We start from the raw sequence: 23,096 nt of genomic DNA, 5'->3' as shown, positions 1-23,096 counted from the left end.
TCATGGAGGGCATGAATAATGCTCCACCCCTTCTCTGATAGAAGGCTACATCTACACTACAAGGCAGGATAAGCTCAAGCAGGCATCCGTGAACCAGCTGCGAGTAGTTGGTGGCAGGATAGTTATGAGAGCACGGCCCGGATGGAGCAGCAGCCTGAGTCCTGGAGCAGTGAACCCGTGTCACTAGTACCTAGCTGGAAGCTGGCTGAGCTATATCCAGTCCATGTGTGCTGGACACACCTGCCCTCTTCCTATTGCATCCTGCGTGAGTCCCTGAAAAAACACCAATGTATTTGCATTAGTAATATCTTAGTACCAAGGCTAGTCCCAAAAAGGCAGGCTGGAGGAGGAGGAGGAGGAGCTGGCCATCCTTTGTGTGAATACCATCAGCAGGGGGGTATTCAGGAACTTGCCTCTCCTCGCTGCCTGGCACTTGCAAGAGGGCAATGGGTTTGAGCAACGATGCCAGAAGGGATGGCTATGCCATCTCCCATGGACAGGGGAAAAAGAGGGACCCTGGAAGCCTCCACGTCAGAACTGAATTTTGTGGATTTAAAAATTATTTCTTTGATTCCCTTAGCTATGCTGGATCAGAAATAGTCTGCCTTGCCCTGTGCACATGTACATGCATGCACGTATGTGCACTAGACTTCCTTGCCCTGTGCACGTGTACACATATGCATGTGTGTGTCAACTAGACTACTTGCCCTGTGCACGTGTGCATACGTGCTTGTGTGAGTGCAGTACACTGCCTTGCCCTGTGCACGTGTGCACATATGCATGTGTGTGTCAACTAGACTACTTGCTCTGTGCATGTGTGCATACGTGTGTGTGTGTGCAGTAGACTGCCTTGCCCTGTGCACGTGTGCACATATGCATGTATGTCAACTAGACTACTTGCCCTGTGCACGTGTGCACATATGCATGTATGTCAACTAGACTACTTGCCCTGTGCACGTGTGCATATGTGCGTGTGTCAACTAGACTACTTGCCCTGTGCACGTATGCATACGTGCATGTGCGAGTGCAGTAGACTGCCTTGCCCTGTGCACGTTTGCACATATGCATGTGTGTGTCAACTAGACTACTTGCCCTGTGCACGTGTGCATATGTGCGTGTGAGTGCACTAGACTGCCTTGCCCTGTGCACGTGTGCATACATGCACGTGTGTGTAAAAATACCCAGTAAAAATGACATGAAAGCCCTGTTTCCAGACCTTTTCCAGCTGTACTACTAGATTGTCTGGATGCTTCCTTTTGCTGCCATATAGTTACAGCAGAAGCCATGGTCCCAGTTAAGGCTTCTTTAACTTCCACGGTATTTTTTTTTTAAACCACCAGCCTTAAAAAATCAGGGGTCAGTCCCCTGACAATTGGGGAGTGGATTCCAAAATCATGAGATTATCGTGAGATGCTTTTTAAAATTATCTTCCAACTTTTGTTTTCCTCCTAAAACCTTTTAGGGCACACTTGAGCCTCATTTCGAACCCAAATCACAGCTTCAAGGGCTCTAAAGGCATTTATTTTAATGAAATACTAAGGCATGAGCATGATTCTGTGAGAAGGGGCTTTAGGAAAAGTACCATCTATTGCTAGCCTAACCATAAAATTGCAAGAGTTGGCAACACTTTGTCATCATAAGTCATTGTTTCTGGTAAATCACATAAAGCAGGATACTTGCACCTCCAGTACCTTACCATTAGTTTTACTTCAGCTTAGGCAGATGGCTTATGATAATTATAGTTAAGTGCCATTGCAAACAAAAAGCAGGCAACTCTAACTGATCTGCCAAAATTTTTTGGAATTTTTTTTCCTGTGTGTTGTAACGCTCTTCTGCAGCAGCTCGACTCATTTAGAAAGTCAAACAGAAATGATTGTGCAAGGTATTATTTTTGCAGCGCTCAAATGCCTTCTGGGGGCTTCAGAATACAGATGGGAGGAAATAGGTCCCATGAGGAAAAGGCACTTTGTCAGAAATCTCATTTCAGACACGAGGCTGAAAGAGAGCAGAAATATTTTTCCGGATTATAATTTTTTGTTTTAAACTGCAAGTAATCTAATATTATATTTACTCCTTGGGAGTGATGAAGGAAAAGAATCCTCGGTTGAATGGCAAACTTTATATCAGCATTAAATTCTTCAGCCTGCTTTATATCTGTATTTTTTTTCTCGTCCAGCAGCTATGTGCATGGGTTTGTATGCCCCATGGGTGCAAGAATGATTTCTTTTGGGGTGCTGTGTGTATTTGAATCAGAACTCGTGGGAGAGGTGATATCTTTTATTTGACCAGCTGGATTTTTGCAAAAAATGTCTTTAATTGCATGAAATTTTATTCAAGTGTGTATGCGAGACGCTCATGCAGCATTCATGCTCTCCCCACCCCTCTCCCTCCGAAGGCTTTTAAGGGCAGAGTGGGTCTGTACACCTCTCAGTTGCTCCATACTTCTCACAGCAGCAGGATGGTACAACCTGGGCACGTCTACACGTACATTAATGCGTTGTAGTTAGAGTGCATTAAGTTGAATACCTATAATAACAGGTACTAAATCAATGTGCAGTGACTGGTGCGGTTGCACAGTAACACCGCACGTGGTTTTTAGGTGACGCTAATGCACAGTAGACCACTTCTGCTGCACATTAGCTCATTAGCACGGCTTTTGCCATGACGTACTAATTTGCAGAAGAATTAGTCTACTGCGCATTTAGTCTACTGCGCATGTCCAAATGAGTTTCCCCGCTATCTGGCTGTCGCACAGTGCAGTTATTTTTAGTGAACGTGTGTTTCTATAGGTTTTATTAGCCTGCTGCCCAGGGTGGGGGGTGGAAATAAGCCAGGGCTTTCATATTTTCTCCTTGCAAGTGATGAAGGGAAAAATCCATGGTTCGGTGTCAGGCTTGCGATGGATTCAGGCTGTTGGCGCATAGATCTCGCGTGTCACACCAGCCTACTTTTCTGTTTTAGAGGGTAACAAATTTCCACGACTGCTCTTTTTAAGGAAGGCTCCCCCCCAAAAAAGGGAGAGAGCTGCCCTTTTTCTGGACCCAATCCCCCTCCTTTTTTTTTATTTTAACTCTGCTTCTTTGGGATTGTTTGGCGGGTTTTTTTGCTCTTTAAAGGAAACCTGTTTCATTTCTCTTGCTCTGATTTCAGTGTCTGATTCTAGGTAAAGCCTTTAGGGGCCCAGTCTGTATTTCCCCCCAGACTGTTGATTGTCAGCATCATGTGATGTGCTCGGTGGGTGATGTGAAAGCCGTGTTTATCCAAAGGCCATGTGGAGGTGGGCGGGTGCCGGCAGGGGGACAGAGGGACAGGAGAAGCCTGCCTCTCACACAAGAGCCGGAGTGTGAATAGCCCACATTGACTGAACTGTCTAACTGGGCAGGAGGACTAATTTGCTGTGCTTGATAAAAGAAGCAGCTGCTGGTAAGTGCTCGCTCAGACGCACGTAGATGAGCCTGCGGACTGCAAAAAGGGAGCGAAGCAGATTTTTTATTTTTATTTTTTAATTTTTTTAATTCTCTCTCCACCTTCCCTCCGGGATCTCCACCTCCGGCGCCCATGAAGTTGCATCGGAGCAGGTAAAGTGTTTCCGCGGGGTTTGTCCTTGCGGCTCAGGAAAGACCGAGGGATGCCTGAATGAAGGAGCCGTGCTTGCAACAAGGGGTGGCAGGAGCACACATTTTCGCTGCTCTCTCTCCACGCTGGAAATGGCAAGGCTGTTGAAACGGTGCAGCCATGTTACACGACCACAGTTTCAACCCTTTCCCACCCCTCCCCAACCTGCTCTTTCCCTTTTCCCCCCCCCCCCGTAATCTAGATAAGGCTCAGTCCGGTATTTCTCCCTTTGCATCTGTCGTTGCACTAGCCAGCCATGTTTTTCATGTGATTATCCACCCTGTGCTGGCTCTGGCTGTGACTGCTAGGATGCTCGCTGCCCTTTCCATGTTGGGGCCTTTGCATCCTTTCCTAAAGAGAAAGCGGGGGGGAGGGAAATACGTCAGCTCTCCGCAACGTGTAGCATGTGTTGGAGGTGGGGGGGGTCCTTTAAAGGGTGTGCTTAGAAGGGGAAGATGATGAAGGGTATTTTTGTCACCCTCCCCTCCCCAAAACAGGGTTGTTTCTGTTGTTTTCTACCGTCCGTCTTTCCCGCGCCCCCCCCCACTTGCAGCCTGTAATTTTTTTGCTTGACTAAAGCCGTGGCTCAGCTGGAAAAAAAAAATGGAGAAGCAGAAAGGATGAAAAGGATGGCCTTTTGTGTCGAGTGCCATTGTGCGGCTTCCCCACTCCCCTCCCGCTTCATGGGGGAGCTGGTCAGCTGCCCACTGCCGGTGGCACCAGCCTCCCACAACGGAGGGGCTCGGGAGGGGTCTGCCGGGGCTCGGACCCCGCAGCCTGGGGGACGCTGCACGATTGAACCGAACGGCATATCACCTGCAGGGCTGAACCCTGCCTCGCCGGCCAGGCTCTTCCCTTTCTCCCGCTCCCGTTCACGCTGGCTGGAAAGACCTCTCGAGTTGCTGTCACAACGGGTTGAGCGGCACCGCTCGGGTCCAGCGGGTTTCGGAAACGCCTCGTGTAGGCACCTGCAACCTGAGCGTTGCTAGATGTTGCATTAGACTTGTTAATCACCGGGCTTTATCTTGTGAACTCCTGCCCCCGGACTTCACCCTCTCGATTTTTGCCGCCGCCCGGGATAGCAAGGGCTTTGTCCGGCTGTTCGGGTCCGGGTGTCTGTGGTGCTGCAATGGAGGGATGCTTAATTTGGACTCTTTTCCCGCTGGTGGTGGGGCAGGGAGCAAAGGCAGAGGTCTTATGTGGCATGAGAGGCACAAAGCTCTCGGGTCAGAGGCGATATCATATGGCACGAAGCATTTGTAGAAGGAACTGTTAATTTACTCAAGCTAACCTGTAATATGATAAGGTTTGGGGGGGTTTAAAAAAAGTCAGGTCATTGCCTGCATGAATGTGCGTGTCCTCCCTTTACCAAAAAGGCAAACGGTCTGTTTTTTTGGACATCCAGAATATCCTATTTGGCCCTGGGGGCTCTTGCCCCAGGGTGACTGTATAACATGGTCGCTGTGTTAGACGTACTGGGCTGGGCAAGACAGGATTTGTCCTGACATGCCTTGCTTCAATTCCAAGTCTCTTTTCTTCGCCCCCAAAATGTTCATTTGCTCGATGACCTTGCTCAGACTGATCGTACTTGTTGCCTGACAGAGTCGAAACCCAGCTGGTGTACAAGTGGCTCGGTGCAAACTTCAGGTTGTTTTGAGATTTGCAGCCAGTTTTGGAAGGGACCGATCTTGCTCGACAGCCCCAGAATGAATGGCTGGAGGCCTGGCTGCCTGCGAGAGATACCGCCTCTCCCTGCGTGATGCTGCTTTGGTGGTGGTCAGGGATGGTGCTTCGGATCCGGAGAGAGCAGGCTGGCACCAAGTGCTTCTCCGTGAGGGGCGGCTCCCTTTCTTCCATCCATGCCCCAAAACCGATGACCTCCGAGGATGCTGCAGCACTGATTCATTTCCTTGTGGTCTGCCAAGGAAGAGTTGGGTAGGGGGATATGGGCTTCTAAGAGAACGGAGACAGCTGTTTTGTTGGCTCATGCTCCTTTGTGCGGTTGGAAATCAGATGGGCGTGAGATTATTTAGCTGTATCCCCTTTTAAATGTGCATGCAAGCATCTGAAATAGGCTCTGAACGATGCAAAATGAATTACCGAAAAGGTGGGCTAGGAATAGCAGGTGGGCTTTCCACTCTGTACCATCAGGAAACCTAAGCAGCTCATGTCTATCTCGTGGAGTCCGCGCCTGCAAACCTAGACCTGACTTGATCATCAGGGATTTAAAAAAAAGAAAACCTGATGGAGCTTCATTTTTCTTAGTGAGCCTGGGGTGGTTTATTTGCCTTTTCAGTTTCTTTAGGTAATTTGTATGAGTGTCTTTCTCCTTCCACATTTACCAAGGGTGGAATTAGTGAGCAACACAAGGGAACAGTAAATCTGACTCCACATGCAGTGTAATAAAAACCGGAGAAAAAAAGAGGATAATTAAAATATACTCGCTGACTATTTCTACTAAGTGTAGGCCTAACCAAAGGAAACGCCAAGTTTTCAGGGATGTGGAGGGAATTTCAAATGGACAGTGTCCCTTTGTAAGCTCTCTCTCTTGTTTGCTTTATGTAGGTTGGTGCCTAGATATGCGATGTAGGGACCATACTCTGTCATCTAATGTGTGGTTCGCTGGGTGATCTTGGGTATCAGGTGTATCAGTGATCTTGAGTATCAGTGCTGCGTGCCTTTCCTGTAAGGGGATACACTTAGGACACCATTCACTTCACCTGTATCTTTAAAAAAACAAAACCCAACAGCTTTCCTAAGTGCTCACTATTCCCGGTAGACTAGGTTCTTTAGGTAAAAGCGATCGCTTTTATTCGACTCACTCAATACTTGGAAAAATTGCAAGCTTTGGGGTACAACCCCCTTTGTTCAGTACTCCAGGTTATATTTGATTGCTCTGCTCATTTGCAGCTGATGACGTCTGCGGCGAAGGTGGGCCGCATAGCTGGTCCCATCTCACATTGCACAACAGAGCCAATCACTTTGCACTTCATGGGGAACAGAAATGGCTCTCTCCTAGAATAAAACTCCATCAAGAGACATGAGGTACTGATAAACACATACCCCTCCTTCCCCATCTCTTTAGGATGTCCTAAAAGACATTCCTCTTACTTCTTGAAAAAGGGGAGTTTTGAATCTTCTGCCATCAAAGGCGCCAGCACTAGGTAAGGACCGAGCCCTGCCGTACATTGAAGCAGAACAAAAGTGCTTTCTTTTCCTTGATATTTTTGGTGTTTCAGAACAGTGTTGTTCCCTTTGGGTTTCTTTAAAGCAGCAGGGCTGGTACGGTGTATTTATGGATCCAGAGTGCTCTTTGTTCGCCGTGGATATAAAATGCTGCAGTCTGATAGTCTCTATGCAGGACGTGGGAAAGATCTGTTGCCATCCCTGCTGTTTCCCATGATTGCCATAACTCTTTAAGTTAGGGCCTGTGGCTTCTTTTTCATTCAAAACTTGCTCAGGGACCTAAGCGTAGAGACACGTTAGAGCGCAGCCAATTAATTGCCTGAGCCTGATGAAGAAAATGGTGTTTGGTTTTCATTGGGTTCCCATTGATCCCCCTGTGTTTTCAAGCCATGTAAATGCTCATGCATTGAACTGTTGCTGATGACCCTGAGAGAGAGATTTCCTGTGGGCTTATATGTTAGACATTATATATAATGAGGAGAGTAGATAAATAAATCCTAAAGGCTTCATTCCTCCCTCAGTTGTCATCTATAGGTCTGGTGCTGATTTTTCTACCTGGCCTTTTAAGAAAAAGAAGTACTCCTAGTGCCTGTCTTATGGTTGCTGTATTTGCATTAGGTTCAGCCTATGTTGTCTTGCTGGAACAAAACCTTTTTTTTTTTTTAATATAACTTTCACGAAGCACTTGCAAACAGCATTGAAGATTCAGGGACCGTAGAGCAGCACAAGTCGTTAGAATGACACTGCATACCCTGGGGATTGCAATCATAAAATATTAAGCCAGGCACTGCAGATCAGACCTGCCGCCTTTTCACATGGAGCAGGCACACTTTCCCCTCCAAAAAAAAACATCTCCAAGCTCTCAGAATTGAAGTGTCAGTACAGGGTGGTTAATAAAGACAACTGCATGGGCCATTGTTGGAGGGACTGGTATCTCAGAGTTTTGGATGGCAAAAATTAGGAGTTTTATATTCACAGGAGCACGCTGAATACTAGCTCGCAGATGGATTGAAGAGAACTATATTTTATGAGTTGGCATAAGCACAAAGCCAAACTGAATGTGCTGCAAACTAACTGATTGATGGTTTAACTGGCAAAGCGTATCTTGCCCACTGGTACTACAACAATTTCTCTACCTCTTAAGCCCTTTAGCTTGCAGTATATATCTCTTTGTCGGCATCGTGAAAACGAAAGAGTTATCTGCGCGCAGTAGAAAGTAAGTGTGGTTCTTTAAAAGTAGAGGTCTGTTGACACCTTCTTATTGCAACAGCCGCTCTTCTGCTCCAAGTTGGCAGGCTATGATGAATGACTTGTCAGGGGACAGAAACCTGTATTGTGATGCAGTCACACTGGAAGATTTGTTTCATAATATATGCTGTGTCCCTTGAGGTTTGCGCTGTCATGCTGTCTTTCTATTTGTGGCTTGCTCGTGCAGTGTACGACTGCTAAGTCCTGCGTATTAGACCAAGACATCCTGAAAATGCAATGTGATAGGGCCCTGTAATTTATTACATGCAGATGGCTGCTTGGGACAGCACAATACAGCTGTGCTTATTGTATGTGCTAGCCAGATGTGTGCAGCTTGGCAAGGTGACCACCTGTGAACTGAACTAGTCCTCTTCCTCCTGCGTTGTTGCTCATCCCGATTCCCCATGTAAGGGAAGATGCACAATCCGTGTTCTTTACCACGTACGTTGGCTTTCATCATGTATCCAGCAGCTAAGCAGCACGTATCCAATCCTAATAGCGGGCTTTGATATTTGATAATCACCATAATGAATAGGTGCAACAGGTCAAGGCTCGAATGCAGTCTTGCCTTGCCTTGGCTGCTTTCTGATTTAACTACTCTTTTAAAGCTGTGTTTTTCTTGTTTGATCTTCTCGCCTTTCCTTTCAAAGAGAAGGCAGAAAGGTGTAGTGACTCGAAACTAAACTGCTCTTTAGAGGGATATGGAAATATCTCAAACTGTTTCTGGCTCATTTTGAGGATAAGAAAAAAAAAAAAGATGAAAAAAAGCTGTGGTTCCACATCTCATCTGGCAAGTTTCATCCTGATGTAGTATAATGATGCTCAATTTAAGCCCTCTCATAAAATTTCCATTGCAGTCATTGACTCTGCGCCGTAAATGTTCACGGCGCCCTGCGGCAGTGTGAACCATTCCCAATGCCATCCTGTTTCTGGGAGTTATCTTCTGGTCCACGTAGGAAGGCAGCTCCCCAAATGCAAGGCAGTGTTAAAGCAGGGGCTATAGAAGAACTGGTTTCTGCTTTTCACACCGAACACACTTGTGCTTGCCATGGCTTTCAGGTGCATTGCAGTTCTGTCATGAGCATCCTTAAGTAATGAACACCCATCTCGAATCCACGGGAAAGTAGTGGAACAAGGTGCTATTCTAGCTGAACTATTTTTCCACAGGCCCTAGCCATGCTTAGGGTTCAAAACTGATTTGATTGCAATCAAGGTTCTTTGGGTAAAATGTGATATCTTATATTCGAGCACATAAATAGTTGGAAAAATAGTTTTTTGTAAGCTTGTGGGTGCAAATGCCCTTCTTCAGGCATAGGGAGAGTCTGTGCTCTAGAATAGAGGCCCATGTGCAAAATGCAGGTGTGTAAAAATGCAAATGCGTGGCAAAGAGGATCAGTCTATGGGAGACAATAGGTGTGAGACAGGTGTGTTGGTGAGGGTGGGAAGAGGGCAATCGCATCTGAATACAGGTGCTCTTAGCTAATGCTGTTTCCTTAGTCATTAACAAAGATTTAATTGAGAACCGTGGTAACCAAACCATACGCGTGCACATTCACCCTCCTGCACAGCAGACGACACCTTTAAAACTTGGTTCTTGGCCCAAATAACCTCTCTCCACCATAGATAGGGGAAATTGCAGTAGGATCCTATAGGCACAGTTATTGCAGTCGTGGTCCCAGTGGTGGGGATAGGAGTCAAGGTTTTGCAGTGCTGGCAGCTTTACCTTCTTCAGATGAATCAGCTTGTGAAACCCTGAAAAACAGGCAGGGAGGATGAAGCGTGCATCCATCTCCCAGCCCCAAACTGGGTGGTTTTCCAATAGGTTTTCCCACCTGCCCCAAGGGACCCCCACAAAGAGAAGCAGTGGGAAGTAGAGTGGGATGGGAAGCCTGTTTCCCTATTGTGCAAAAGTTTTGAAACTCCAAAGATTTTCCCCATTTAGCATTGGGACAAAGCAGAGACTAAGCATAAGCTTTTTTCCTCCCCGAGAAAAACTGCTGTCCAACAGCTTGGTGGTCAAGGGGCGCCTACCTGAGATGTCAGAGTTGGTGTTGTGGTGCATTCAGATGAACCTATATGGGTCTACCACGTGTCAGGTGAGGTGCTCCATTGCCGTGTTGGAGGAGAGTCTGTCTCCCTCTTGGAGAAACCTTTTTGTAGCTGATGTAGATGTGGGTACCAGCCCCTTCAAGTTAAGCAGAGAGGATGGACTTGATGAGGGGAGAGGGATCCAGCCTTAGGTTGCTAATGGTGTGTGGGCATGTCCCTGACTGCGAGCGTCTTCCTTCGACGGTGACTTGTGATGCCGTCTCAAGCGGTCTCGTGTATTTTTGAAACATTTAAGCGCGTGCTTAACTATTTTGCTGAATCAGGGCTTTGGCGCTGCATGCAAATGTTAATAATCCACAGGCTGATGCTTAAAATTCAGCGGTTGAAGTTTGCAAACTGATTGTGCCGAGTGCCAAATTAGATCCAATTACTCCAAACCAGATGAGCTGTGCATAAAATATATACGTGCCTTCAGCACCGCGTTCTGCTTAGATCTGTGATTCATTTCGCCAAGCCACAGCTTCTCTTGTTTCCCTGAGTTCATTAAAATTAGTTCCAAATTTTAATTTCTTTTTTTTTTCCCTGGGATGGCTTTGAAAACCCAATATTTAACGGGAAGGAAAAACTGTAAAGTGCTGCCAAGTAATTATGAAATCAAGATAGATGAATGAAATTGCAGTCGATGTGATCACACTGCGCCATGTGGCAAATTACATCTAAGAGCGAACCAGAGAGTTCGTTATTGAACACAAAGTTCAAGCTGCCTATGATCTATCAAAGGTCCCCAGCATATCAGTCAATTTAAACAAGAGCTTTTCCAGCAGTATTACCCAGATCCGGTGCTCCAGTCATTGATTCATAATGGAAAAAAATTCCACTTCATCAGGAGTATTATTTATTTGTATTGAAGAATAATTATATTATGGGCAAGGACCCACTTCTCCTAGTATTTACTAAGCCATTGATAAAAACTGATAGAGGTCTTTTGGTATAAGTAGATGAGCAGTACTTTAAATAGCATGAAGGCTATAATGATGTGTTACCTCTGACATCGCCTCCTGCTTCCAAAACTGAAGTCCAGCGTGCTCCCAAAACAGCCGGATCCCCGGCATTTATTAATAACTGCATCTCTGTCGGGTACAAGCAGTGCTAAAATGGGATTCAGCTCCAGTTCTGGACACTTCAGTTCTCCAGTAAATGAAGGACGTGTCTAGACACTATTTAGCCCTCTGCTAAATTAAGAAATCGTCATTTTGAAAATGGATTAATCAGGTTCCCAGTTCAAATAGGTAAAGAATACTATGCCTGTGCAAGCAAGATATCTTTTCAATATATGTCCATACAGACACGTACACACCATGTAGTACTTTAGTAGCATAGGAATGAATTATCCATGCTGTGACTCAGTGTGCTTCTAAATGGCAGTTTAAATAATAATCTCTAACAGTCTCAAAGAAGCTTTTATGATTTAATGAGTTAGTAGTGTGCTATAATAAATATAGTCTTGACTCTGACTTCATAATTAGGGGTGTAAGGTAGTTTTCCATCGGAGGCTGGTTGTGACCCTCCATCCCATCCCACCTTTCTCAAAACCTTGCTTTTCTACCACTTTATCCCACCTGCTGTCTCGGGGATTTCCCCCTTATTGTCTCGGAGAGGTGAAGTGTGAAAAGTGGATTTTACTTTTTAAAAAGAGGGTAGTGTAATAACTTAAAAAATACCAGCTCAATATAAAACATGCATGCTTGCCCTCTGAGAGCAGGTACCTTGGAGTCAAATGGATAGAAATGTTCGGTACGTATATTTAGAGAGAGAGAATTCTGTCAGATCCGGGAGAAACCTCTACATTTTGGCGAACACCAAGCATTTGAGTTTAAGTACATTCCTAGCCCCTTTTTTTGCAAAAAATAGCCTTGGAAATTACAGAGTGGGGATGTCCTAAGCTTTATTCCCTCTCTGTCTCTCTCAAAATCTTCAGTGTCACGCCCTGCCCTCACTCAACATCCCAGCGGCGTATCTTGTAACGTCCATCCTCTTTCCTTGGTAGGGAATAAAAATAACACGATGAAATAGAAGAAGCCCGTCTCATTTTTCAAAACGGCCTGTGTTTTTGAGCCACTTTGATGCGTGTGTGTGGGGCTCGGAGAGTGCCGGTCTGAATTTGTGCTGGCTTTGGTCATGTAGCTAACAAGGTGCCAACCTCAAAACAAGCAAGGCAGTCGAGGCAGAATTGGTAAAACACTAGGGGTGGGGGAGGCAGCTATTTTCTTTGTAAAAGTGACTATCCCTGTTGTCATTTCAGAATTAAAGTCATAGAAACATTCAGTCTGCTGGTGAACAGTAAATTGGGTAGAATTTGGAGGCTAAACTCAGTTACTGAGCTGTGAAATAGGAGGATTTAAATCTTGCTATAAGTGAACAGCTCAGTGCCACTCTGAATGGAGCCTCTTCCCGAGGCTTATGTAACAAACCCGATGCAAAGTTTGATTCGGCATGGTGTTTTGAGCCCCTGGTTGACCTGATTCGACTTGGTTGACCTGTCTGTAAAATGGGGATAAGAATTTTTACCTTGAGACGTTGTTGTGAGGGTTAATGAGGTTCGTGTTGTAAAGGTGAAATGGGTTGTGTGAGTTTTGCTTCTGCTATGGTTTTGCTCAGCTTAAATAATGCAGAGCCTGATATCTTGGTAGGGCCAAGTACTAACAGTGCCATTGGATGCCCATAAGGTCTGGGGGTGCTGGCAGGTCTCAGAAATCAGGCTTGGCACTTAACCTGCTCAGACCAGTTCATAGTGATTATAGCTCATCTTTGCAATGGTTTTTCTGGGTGGGGATGCTGAGATGGAGAGCAAAGGAGCCTTGACCAAGGCTGTCTGTTAAGTCTGTGGCAAAGCTGTGGACCTGTCGACTTCCCATAATGCAACCATTGAAGCTCCTTCTAAGAAATGAGGGAAGGCAAGACGCCTTGCTTGCTGGCTGTGAAGAGAGGCTCAGCATAATTAAAAGTAGGAATGTTTCTTCCAACCTATGCCGTGTAGACCACCTCGAAGGTCAGAAGGGCTAGCCATCATCTAGCCGTGGCAGGCTGGAAAATGCACCGTGATTCATGCTTCGTTTTGAAGGAGCTTGACTTCCCAGCCAAGTTTTATAGCTCTGCACGGAGACATCAAGGGAAGTGTGTTGTTAGCCAGGACAATGGGTACTGAACGTCGTCCCCCCCCACTTCAAGGATCACGAGGAAATCTGCATTGCATGGACCTCGCTGCCTTGCAGCAGTCTTTGGATTGTCTTATATTTTTTAGGTTGTTTTATGTTTCTCCCCTGTGTTTAGGACATTCCCCAAACACATCTGGCGTGGCGTATTTTTATTCCATGTCTTTGTTTTCTTTAAGCCACAATTGTCCCTCTTTGTGCACGATGATCCCAGCATTTAAATGTATCGATGTATCATTTAAATTTTCCCAACCCCTCAAACAGAAATGGCAAAATGCTGCGACTGTTCAGAGAGAGGATGAGCCTATGAGGCTCACTGTTATCCACATAACTTTGCTTGTGCGGATATTAGTTGGCAGTGTGACGGTTTTGGAAAGTTCCTCAGCTTTCCAATTTTTCTACCCCAGGCCTCAGAAAAAAATGGGCAGAGGTTTGGGGGATCTGGACATCTCCAGCCCTAACATCTCTTTTGAGGTCAGAGCATAGCTTGGGAAACCTGGGTGTTTTTTCCTGGTGTTGCCATTGAGCTACTGTGACGTTGAGACAATTGTCATCCCGCTTGGTGCCTCAGTTTCCCTATCTGTAACATGCCGACAGTGATGCAGCACTCCTTTGTCGACTGCTTTGTGATTTTTCTGGTGGAAAGCTCTGTATGAGAGCCGGGTGATCCTGTTAATATTTCATCTGTCGAAGAAAAATAAGGTGCTGGTTGTTCTTCCCGGCACGAAGCTGCTCGAGGCTGGGAGATATTAAAGTAACCTGCTCCTCTGTCTGGAAAGGCTTCCCCTGTTCTTTATATATAAAAAGCACGCGGTTGTATGTTTAACACGTTTCTTTACAAGCCTCATTATTAATCGCATATGCCTTTGATAGTGTCACAAGGACCATAAAGTTTAAATGCTGGCTGCAGGAAAGAGGTAAAAAGAGAACCTTTTTTAAGCCCCGTGCATTATCAGAGACCCATTTCAGATGACCCTGTGGAAATGTTACTGATGGTTTTGTTTCTGCAGGCAGACAGTAACTAGACATGATTTGCTCCAAAAGGGAAACCATATGAATTGCACAAAGCACAGCAAAGGGGAAGTGGCTGATCCTACTGTGAAAATTTATAGCATTTTGATATTTTCTGATTGTATTTATTTTTTATTTTTATGCTCATCTTGTTAGGTAAGGTGTGCATTGCAGAACCGTGGGAAACGACGCCAGGTTATAACAGATCTTTGAGTATTACCATCTTCATTTCCTTCTGAATGTAAGTTATAATCTGATTGACAACGTGGGCAGGTTTTTTTTTTTCTTTAGAACAGCTGAAATCCTGTAAAATGAGGTAAAATATCTAGAGATCAGAGGTGGCAAAGTTCAGGACAGACCTGTCTGATGCTGAAATCCGCTTTCTGATTAGGTTGGTCACCCTTTAGCCCCAAGGAGAGGAGAAGGGCTAGGGAGAGAGGAGAGATGGAAAAGAAAAAGAAAAAGGACACGGGGAACTCACTGATAGTGGAAAACCCCACTTAGGATGAAGCTGAAATGTTGCTTTGTGCTGCAGGAGCTGCAGTTTTAGTCTTTTGGTTGTAAAGGGTCTTCAGAAGAGGACTGCAAAAATCTACAGCTCTGGGTTCAAAGATGATACCTTTTCTTAGACCAACTAAGACATTGCAAAAAATATAAGGTCTTTTTCTGCAAGCTTTTGGGCTCGCGCACCCTTCATCTGATTCAGGGAAAATTAAAGATGGTTAAAATTCCCCGTACATAGGACATAAACTTGATCTTTGCATGGAGGGAGTTGAGGGAGGAAGTTTGTCCCTCTGGGTCCGTGCAAGTCAGAAGAGGATGGCGTGTCGAACTAGGACTGGAAATCCGTTGTCTTAGGCGCTGTACAGACACGTAGCAATAGTTTTCTGCCGTGAAGAGTTTTTGTTCCTGATTAGAAAAGACAGGTTGAGAAGCAGATTGAAGCTTTTGGTCCCTTTCTAACCTACCTGCCTAGGTTGGGATTGTTTGGAGCCAAAGGCAATTAAGTGCTCAGCTAAATTGGAATTGCAAATAAAGCAGAGTGTAATGAGAGCTGGGCACCAAAACTCTTTTGAGCACCCCACCCTTCATATATTGCCTTGCTTTGAAGGTTTTCTGAGATCCACACATTGAGGGGATCATAGCATTGCAGTCCTTAAAGACGTTGCTTAAAAGTTGAGGGTGCAGTTGACTCTACCTGCGTAGTGCTCAAATTTTTGAGTTCCCGTGAACATCATGGATTGTTTTTGCTTTGTCTGCTTCATCTTTTTAGCGGAGAATGAACACTTTTTGTCCCTTGTGCTAACACAGTCATTGGCTTTCCTCCTGGATTCACTTGATGTCTGCAACCTTTGGGAGGCTGAAGTGACTACAGCACATCCAAAGATGAGTGCTTTTGAGTGCCACAATGAAAACCAAGCTGTGTCCCATGCTCACCGCAGCAAACTGAATTCAATAATAAATGCTAACACAGTGAGTGAGGGTTAAAAGGATGCAGCATTGGTTTTTGGACTCAGTGAAAAGAGAAGGACTGGTGGGGGGTTGTATATAATAACATCTCATATAATATACTAGTGGTGTAGACATGTGGGGGCTACGTGACTAAAAGCAATAGCTATGAGAAAGCAATATGAGAAACAAAGTTGAGTTTGCTGAATTTCTTATGAGCCTTAAAGAAATGGGATCTTTATACGGGCATTTTTGCTTTGAGATACTTGCCTCTTGTCTTGAAGGGGACCCAATATCAGAGCTTCGAGACGGGCATCATTCTGCTCCCTCTTAAAGTCTGCCTCACTTTACGGTTGAATCCAAACAAAAGCTCAGTCCAATGCTCGGATACTTATAAAAATTGAAATCTGCCTGAGTGGTTTTCTGTAATATTTTAGACCAAGCAATAACTATCAAGAGGTCTGGTAGCACCTGCTGGGGATGACCTGTCTGGCTTGGGTGAATAAGGGTTACTCCCATTTGGAGTAGCCTTGGTTTTAGGTCATTTCCATTATAAGTGAAGTAAGCCAAAGTATAACATCTTGTGCATACTGGACGGCAGTCTGTTAAGTCTTCTTCGACCTGTTATATTATTGCTGGTACTTGTACTGCAGCAGTAATGGCCCAGAGCCACGGACCAAGAAGACGGCCCCTGCTTCAAAGAGCTCACAAGTCAAAATATAACACAAGAAGCACCAGGTGGATACAGACTGATGTGGGAGACATGGAAAACTTAGGGCCACTTGGTAGACAGTGGTTTCAGCATGCCAACAGCCCACCTGATGTCAAGATATTTTCTTTTTAGGTATCTCTGAAAAGGAGAATTGTAAGGCCAGGTTTGAAGGGGGATAATGAAGTAGCTGATGCCTTTGCCAGATAAACACCGGGTGATATCAGTCCTACCAGTGGCATAAAGACTAATTTATCCATCAGAAGGGTGAGGGGCTACAAGTTGTAGATGGATGGATTAAAGTGTTAGCACGCACTATCTCATACAAAACAGCGATTCATGGCAGGGGGAGTAATTGAGACTATTAAGAAGAGTGTGTAGTCTTTGTCTTGTTTCATACTAATTGGCGTTTTAAGGTCCCTTAAAATCTGGTCGTAGGAACGCATAGGACCCCCTCTGCCCTTGTCATTGTGCGCATATTCAGGCTCACGGTCCATTGAACTTACCCAGCGTCAAGCTGAAATCTCACAAGCAGCAGAATTAAAGATACGAAGGACTATTGCACCATGGCATTCCCACTCCTTATGCTGGAGGGAGAGATGGGCTTCCCTCACCTCCTCACCCTTGGCGATTTTCCTTTTTGTAATTGCAATGCAACAGGGTGCACCTCCTCCTCCTCTTGCCTAGGGAATTGGCACGTGGTTCTTTTGTGTGACTGATGCTGTGAATTACTAGACTAATCACCTCTCGCAGGGAGCCATGGAATAGCTAAGCCATTGCATTACCTCTAAATAGATACCTTTGCAATAGTCCAACCTACTGCGGGCCCGAGAAATACAATCCCAGAGCCAGAATTCGGGCGTGTGTGGATGCGTGCTTGCTTGTTCTCCCACTCATACTTTAATGCTTGCATGTGGATCATTTCAGATGCTGAGCATACATGAACTACACTGTAATTTCTGTCGGTTGATAGAAATACAGAGAAACCTGCTCTCGCATAGCCATGCCTGAAAAACAAGTCAGCTGTAGGTGCCTTCCAAGTATTACTTTTGGTGAAACATTCATAAATGCTGACCCCACCGCAAGTGAGGTGGTGGGCAATGACCAGCAGGGTTAAAAGGAAGGCAGAAGAAGGTATCGCTTTTGGGAAAGGTTGGGAGATGCCAAATTCGATCTCTACCAGCTGGACTGGTCAGACTTTTCTGCAAATCCCTGGTCACCTTCAGCAGATTTAAACGTGCTATACAACCATGCTGCACAGCAAGAATAAAACCGTGCTTACAGCTTGCCCTTGTCCCCTCATCATGCCATGACTGCCAGGCTAGCCCAGAAGCAGGGTGCAACCGATGTGAGGTCAAGGCAAGGCAAGACCTGCCCCGGGGTCGAAGATGGAGCCAGCTTGCATCAAAAGCAGGAGGGAAGCACTGATGCGGCAGACGTGGGGGAATGAATTGATATAGCTAGGGACTGAGCTGAGAGTCAAAAGCGTTGGGGGCTGAGTGGTTACTGAGACTGGGGGGAAGCAGATTTGACGGAGAAAGAACTAATGTGGATGAATGGGGAGCAAGATTGATTTGGGAGCTAGGGAGCAGCATTCACTGCCGGGGGTGGGAAGCGCATAGACACAGAGATGGGGAGAGCACCTACAGCACAAAGGTGCCAAAATAGCTTCCCTCCGGTTATTCAGAGGTGCAGGCAACAGTAACATCACACCAGCTATCACTAATGCACATGCTGAGGTTTGACTGGAGCTGTTGCAAAGTCCAGAGCACCCAAAACCACATTATTTTTAAAAGCATCTCATGATATTGGGGGTGGGCTGATTGGTATTTCCATCTCTGGAGGTCGGCAGTACCATACAGGTTTCCAGAAGTTTGTGTAAGTGTTGCTCTGAAAGAGCGCTGAAGTGCATGCTCGAGTTTAAGCATCTGTGCTATTCCCTGTGGACATCACTGGGAATATTCACATGCCGACATAGCCTACCACACCTTACGCCTATGTAGTGAAACCATGCCGGCATGCACAGGACAGTTTGCATCGATCCTCATTTTGCATCTAAGAAAGGCAATGCTGCTAGTTGTCAAGGAGAAGCCTGATCTGTGGCTTCTGGCAAAATGATTAAAATTTATGCCTTTAAGAGAGGAACACAGTCACCTTGGAGCATTAGTACAATAAATATCATGCGGGTGTACAAGGGTGAAACGAACATTACAGGGCTGCACACATTTAATGTTACAAGAAAAGATAACCTTGTCGTGTTGTAACAATGCATTGCTCTGCTATGGCGCTTTTCATCAGGAGACCTTGCAAGTGCTTACAAATGAAGTAAGTATCATTATCCCCACTGTAGAGGTGAGGCAACTGGGGCCCAGTGGATGGAAGTTGCTGGTCCATGGATGGACACCCGCTGGCAAAAACTGGAAATAGTCTAGTGCACTGTTGGCTATTGATGCTGCAGGCATTTTTCACCCAAGGACCTCCAGGCACCTTGAAAGATGGAGAGGAAGCCTCTAGAAAGACTTTTGAAGGAAAGTCCTCTTTTGTTGCCTGTCCCTGGGGTTGTGCATGTGGAAAATCAGCCTATAGCTGGCACGTCTACATGTTCATTAATGCACCATAGTTACTGCGCATTAAGTGTAGCACTTGTATAACTAAGTACTAAATCAGTGCGCAGTAACTGATGCTACTGCACAGTAGCGCTGGCGCACAGCTTTTTAGTGGCGCTAACTGTGCAGTAGCTTAATACTGCTGTTCAGTAGCGTGTTAGCATGGTTTTTGCCCTGCACGCTACTGCTCAGTTTGTGTCTTGTGTAGATGCACCCTGTCAGCATGAGAAGTGAATCCATGACAGGGCTCATAGTAAAACCAAATGTTCTTCCAACCAGATAAGCGCTTGCCTCCAGACAACACTGGTAGTACATGAGCCAGTCCCTTTTCTGAGAGTCCTAAAATGTCTCTTGATTGCTGTACGTGTGCATGTAATACAAGCTTGCTGGACTGCTCTGAATACAACTGTGTTTGATACAAAACAAAGAACAAAGCAGAATGATTTTCCAGCCTCACAGCCTTTGCTGTGCTGATGGAGTTGTTTTCTTTCTTACGAACTCTCACAAAGTGCGCTTGAAAAGCAGCAAAATGAAACCTTTATAGTGGAGGTGGTTGTTTCTTTATTTGATGGGGAAAAGCTGCCCATCAACTCAGCGGCTGCTCCGGTCTTAAAAGGACACGCTCTAGGTTTCTAGGCCCCGGAGATGGAGTGTCTCGATGATGGACACTAATGGAAGGTGTTACTTGCAGGTACACACCACTTTAATTTTTATGGTCAGTGCAATGGTAGGGATAGTAAAACCTAAATGAACTTGCTGAGGCTAAGTGTCAAGCCTCACTCTTTGGATGCACAGCTATTGCTCTCTGAGCCTGGGATTGCTTTCCTGCTTTTCTGTTACTTAATTATTGTAATATTTTCATTATGCTGTGCTCACGGGGGGGATAATGGCCCCAGTCACCAACAAAGCTATCACCTGGGGCCTGGAATTGATGTCTTTTCAGCACACTAGTTAGGAGGGTTATTTAATGAAATGCACGCTCCTATTTTCAACATCGCTCCGCCTCTGTTTGGACACCTTCTTCAAACAGCCAGATTTTTGGAGCACAACAGACAAGCTGTTGGCTTGTGAGCGTTCTGGAAAAAGCAGATGCTTCATTTAGGGAAGCAGGATTTTCAGCAATGCCTACATGAATTTAGGGCACAAATGCCACTGGCGCTCAGTGGAATATGTGCAGCAAAGTCCTGTGAGTGCCATAGTGATGGAAGTTGTATTTTAGAGATGCTCCCACGATTAAAAAAAACTGAAGAAATTAGGATTTGAGATATGGTCCCTTGGAGTAGTTGGTTAGTTTGAGGCAAGGGGCTATAGAGGCTGTGGTCCACAGCTCCACAATACAATAAAAGTTGGTGTTTAGTTCTTCTCATTTGTGCACGACTGTCTTTATTGAACCCAACGAACATTATCAGTGCTTTGGAAAATCCGTGTTTGAATCCAAACGTGAACTGAACTTTTTCACAAGTCTTCTTGCATTCGTTTTTTAGGGCAGCGTTATGAAGCATAGCATTTTATTGGCAGTCGTGGGAGAGTTTGTAGAATATCCTGATATTTTTCCTCCAGAGGAACCCAAGGTTGGTTCTCACCTTCCTTTCCCATTGCCACATAGGACTTGAACGCACGTCCTGGATCAGTGAGTCGACTACTTCTTCATCATATCTCCAGTCCAACTAGTCTGCACAGACCCGTGCTTCTTGCCAGATCTTGTGGGGTGCATTATGAGTCTACTGCTATCACTTCATATAATCCCTCTAATAAACTAATTGCAGCCTTTTACTGAAAACTAAATGGCTATAGGCTGCATTGGTGGAAACTTTTGTAAAACGGGGGATCTAATTCCATCCTATATACTCTTTCATTTCTTGTTTCATGTGCTCTGGTGTCAGGTTTTGCTTAATAATTAGTTGGTGTATCAGTGAACAGTGCTTTGCTGAGAGATGTTACAACACAATTTGAGATCAAAAGATATAGTCCGAAGCCAGCTGACTTGGATGTTTTCTGTTTGGACCGTGCCAGGCTTCCCTTGCCTTCCTAGGCTAATTCTAATCCAGCTAGACCCTTTCTGCATCAGACATAGACTGCGTTCAAAGCTGGTTGGGTTTTGGGGTTTTTTTGAGTCTGTCTGTTGCCATATGTTTGAGTCAAGTCCTGTCGAGCCTAATGCCCACTGGTCTAGCATGGCTAAGGCAGACCTGTTTCTATTGCCAAGTGCACACATGGGAGTCCTTTTGGCCAACATCACACCCAGCTGCCTTTGAAAGACGAGGAAACCATTTACAGCTGAGTGAATTCACGGGGCTGTCTTAGGCGTGAGTTTGGAACAGATCTTGGACACCTTAACTGCTCTATCATCGGGTCCTGCAAAATATTTAAGGCCTATTATTAAGCAAGGTCAAGGAAATGGGGCTGGGACATCTGCTCCCCAGATCCCACGCCATTGGGTTTAGACTTGAAATGGGTCACAGCAATGAGTGATGGATTAACTCATTTGAAGAATTAAATGTAACTTCATTCGGGACTCCTGGGATCTGCTGATACACCTGCCATTGCTTTCTTCCTAGACCTGCAGAGAATACGCACTTTTAGCCACTCTTTTTCTCAGTTTACCCATCTCTGTCCAGAAGAATAATTCTGACCTATTGGTTAGCAGATCAGAGGTATGTTTGCCAATCGAATCATCGAATGAAAAGTGCTTCTTCTAAGCCCAGGTAGAGGATACTAGAAGCATCACTAGAAAGCATGAAGCTTTTTGGGGACTTTTATTAGGTTCCTGCACCAATTCGCTAAAATTAACCATTTGGAGAAGGTGCAAAATAGTATATTTTGGAAGTTTTAAATGAATCAAACTTCCAGACCCTTTGAGATTCACTCAGCAATAGGAATGACCCTTCATTGCTTTATTTCCAGGGTAGGATTTTTACTTACAGATTTCATAGATATCATAGACATTAGGGCTGGAAGGGATCTTGCGAGATCGTTGAATCCAGCCCCCTGCCCAAGGGGAAGGAAGTCAGCTGCAGTCGGATCACCTCAACAAGATAAGCATCCACTTATGGTTTCAAGGCCGTGGGTTCAAATCCTCGGACAGCCCCTTCAGAAATAGCTTGTTGATGTGCAAATGTGGCTATGAGAGCTGGAGGCATTTAAACATGAATGGCAAGAGTAGAGCCCTCACTTGAGAAACGGCTGCACCTTTGTTTTAATGCTTCAAGCCAACCCTAATTTTCTCTTGTATGCGTGCAATAAAAATGTAAAGCTGCAGAGCTATTTTTGAAAATGCAATGGAAAAAAAAAATCCATAAAACATGCACGGGGTCATTAATCAAGCCCTGTATTGATTTTATTTTTAGAGGTTAATTACTGTAAATAAGCTTTTGTAGAGAATTGCATAATTCACTTGGAAACCAAATGGGCAAAAGGGACCGTCACCCAGAAACCACCAAGTTTCCCTCCGCTCGCGTTTGCAGCAGCAGAGAACCGAAGGCAGATTTCCCTCTCGCGATGCTGATGCGTTGTGAAACGGAGACAGTGGAGGATGCTGCTGCCTGGATATTACAGCACTGAAGCAGCGAAGGAGGGGGCGGGGTGGGAGACTAGATTTAGGAGGTTGCATTCGCATGCTGGACTAGCCAACTGGGATAACTCAAAACCCGAAAAATCCAACAATTGTGAGGGCGGCATAAGCCTGCCTTTCCAAAGCAGCAATCAGAGCAAGTTGCCAGGATTTAAGTGCCCATTCATTGATTTCTTCCTCCCCCCCCCCACCCAACTTAAAAATAATTTTGCTTTTGTTTCTTCGGTTTCCGGGTGGGCTTGCAGCCTGAATGCACTTCCCTTCCCCTCCTCCCTTCCCTTCCATTTGGCTCTGGTGCTCACAGTAGCTAGTCAACAGCAGTTGATGATTGATGTCAAGGCTGGGAGCAAACAGCTGCTGATTTGATTATTACTGTTTCATCTCCTAACCTTTGGTGCATTATGGGAATATTTATTCACCTAGTTGTGCTTAACGGCATT

The 23,096-nt window shown here is 45.3% G+C and overlaps 1 protein-coding gene across 21 annotated transcripts in view; it reads left to right on the top strand.

Moving 5' to 3' along the window:
- Positions 1-23,096, top strand: part of MAGI1 (membrane associated guanylate kinase, WW and PDZ domain containing 1) — a 410,797-nt gene that overhangs the window by 267,221 nt on the left and 120,480 nt on the right. Inside the window, exon 1 of one of the 21 annotated variants that reach the window (XM_019499604.2) lies at positions 3,561-3,578. The exons of the other annotated variants lie outside the window; for them this stretch is intronic. The gene's annotated coding sequence lies outside the window, so the exon portion shown is untranslated. Of the gene's footprint in view, positions 1-3,560; positions 3,579-23,096 lie in introns of those variants that run through there. 21 annotated transcript variants of the gene reach the window in all.

Source organism: Alligator mississippiensis, chromosome 12 (assembly GCF_030867095.1).
Source record: "Alligator mississippiensis isolate rAllMis1 chromosome 12, rAllMis1, whole genome shotgun sequence".
NCBI lineage: Eukaryota > Metazoa > Chordata > Crocodylia > Alligatoridae > Alligator > Alligator mississippiensis.
The sequence above is the reverse complement of the archived record's forward strand: the minus strand, read 5'-3'. Positions and strand labels throughout refer to the sequence as shown.